Source organism: Carassius gibelio, chromosome B17 (assembly GCF_023724105.1).
Source record: "Carassius gibelio isolate Cgi1373 ecotype wild population from Czech Republic chromosome B17, carGib1.2-hapl.c, whole genome shotgun sequence".
In the NCBI taxonomy this organism is placed as follows: Eukaryota; Metazoa; Chordata; class Actinopteri; order Cypriniformes; family Cyprinidae; genus Carassius; species Carassius gibelio.
In genome coordinates, this window is record NC_068412.1 from 3,692,243 (window position 1) to 3,694,506 (window position 2,264).

Consider the following 2,264-nt stretch of genomic DNA (forward strand, 5'->3'; position numbering starts at 1 on the left):
ATTTCAAAAAATCACCACGACAAAAGCGTTCAAGCTAACCAAAATCCGTTCGCAATTTAAGTTCCTCAATGTTTTTTCTTCATGTTGACAAAGTTTGGTGTGTATAGTGTACTTCCCCTGTGAGGAGTATGCATTAATTCACAACTGTAAAATCTCAAAAATACACATTCAAATCAAAATAGCCGACTTCCTGTTGGTCGTAGCTGATGACTGTGAATTAGAAAGTTGTCCGTCTTGAAAAGAACAATTTATGTACCAAGTTTGGTGTCTGTAGCTAAAACTAACCCCCCCACTTTTGACAAAAGGTGGCGCTATAGAGTGCCTCCTTCACGCCCTTTTAAAAGCTTTTGCCATTGTCTAGCTATCACTAATACTGATATGTGTTTTGAGTTTCATGTAAATCTGAGCTAGTTATCTGCCTAAAAATCACCAGAACAGAACATTCAAGTTTGACACGTTGCCATAGCAACACTATATTAGATATAAATATCCCCACAACAGATTTTCTTCGGCCGTGTTTTGTCATTATTCTGATGAAGTTTGAAGCAAATCAAGTAAAAATAAGATGCTGAATTCAAAGCGTTTTGAAAATGATTCACTTCCTGCTGCCAGTTGGTGGCGCTATAACTTTGACTCCTAATAGTCACATATATATGATCGGTATCATACAATGAACAAACCAATTAAGTTTGATCAAATTCAGGAAATGTATGTGGATGTTATTAGACATTTCCTGTTTCTCATTTCTCGCCATAATTTCAACGCCTCGCCACGGGCAAACCGTTCGAGATATCAAAAATCTCTTCGCAATTTAGCATCCCCAATGTCTTGAGATCGTGTTCACCGAGTTTGGTGGTGAACGGGTGGAGTTCCTCAGAGGAGTATATCAAATTCCAGAGCATGAGTTTTTCATAAAACCCTAAATAGCCAACTTCCTGTTGGGCGGAGCTTATGACATGCAGTGTGAAAGTTGTTTGGTTTGATGAGTTATATATATGTACCAAGTTTCATATGTATACGTGCAAGTATGCATGATATATGGCCCTCAGTACTACAGGGGGCGCTGTAGAGCCTCTGTGCCACGCCCGTGTATCAGACTCTGCCCGGCCCTAATGGCCGCAGGTTCCAAGGTGTGTGGCAATTTTCAAGAGTTTTTGAGCATGTTAAGGGCCCCAAAAGCCCCCGAAACCTTGAAGAAAAATAATAATAATAATAATAATAACAAAATATAGCTGCAAGCAGCGATGGCGGGCTCAAGCCACCAATGCCATCGCCACCCCGGTGGCATCAGGTAAACTGTGCCCAGCGGGCACATGCATTCACAATATCCCTCTGGCAGTGAGGTTTTACAGGATACGGCAGTTAAAGGGTTAATCCGAATCATCTAGACTTTAGAATCACATTCACAGAACAATATATATAACTTTAGTAACACTTTACAATAAGATTTCATTTATAAGCATTATGTTAACATGAACAATATTTATATAGCATTCATTCATGTCAGTTAATATTCCAAACTTAAACATTAAAACATTGTTTTATTGTGATTTTTTTCCAAGCACATTTTACCAATTCCAAACCATATCAATCTTAATAACTACCATTATTTTTTATTTAATCATTTATGAGTGCTATACAATAGTCCAGGACAGCTAGAAGAGAAAAGCTCCTTATATTCATGTGTGTAGAATTGTTAGGCATGTTTTCTTTTACAGATGAAATGCGCTAAAAAAGAGTTTTAACTCAAACTGTAAAGCCCATGAGAAATATCAAACACAAATGCAATACAGAAATGGATAAGTTAAGACTTGACAATTGTACAAAAAATGCTGACTGGGTCATGAGGTCAGAAAAGAAGAAGAAAAAAACAGGTCAAGAAGAACTGACAAAAAGAATTGCAAAGATAATTAGGAATTAATGTGAAGATTATTTTTTTGTCAATTCTGCAAGGCAGACTTTCAGGAAAGGAGGTGGAATAAAAATGAGCTCCTAAATCTCAATCCCGGATTCTGGAAGATATATTCCTCAAACCATCGGACAAGAGGAGGAGGTGCTGGTCCTTCACGAGTCACTCTAATCTGTTCATAAAGCCTATATATAAAGTCTTAATATATAGTATTTCACAATACTTCATGGTATTCTAATTAAATCATTTTTTGGAATCTTAGATCTCTCAGAACCTGACACCGAGTAATTCTGGAGACTCCAGGAAAGTGGCAGTTCTGTAAAATGTTGGCGCTGGAGACTAAATGCTCCCTGAT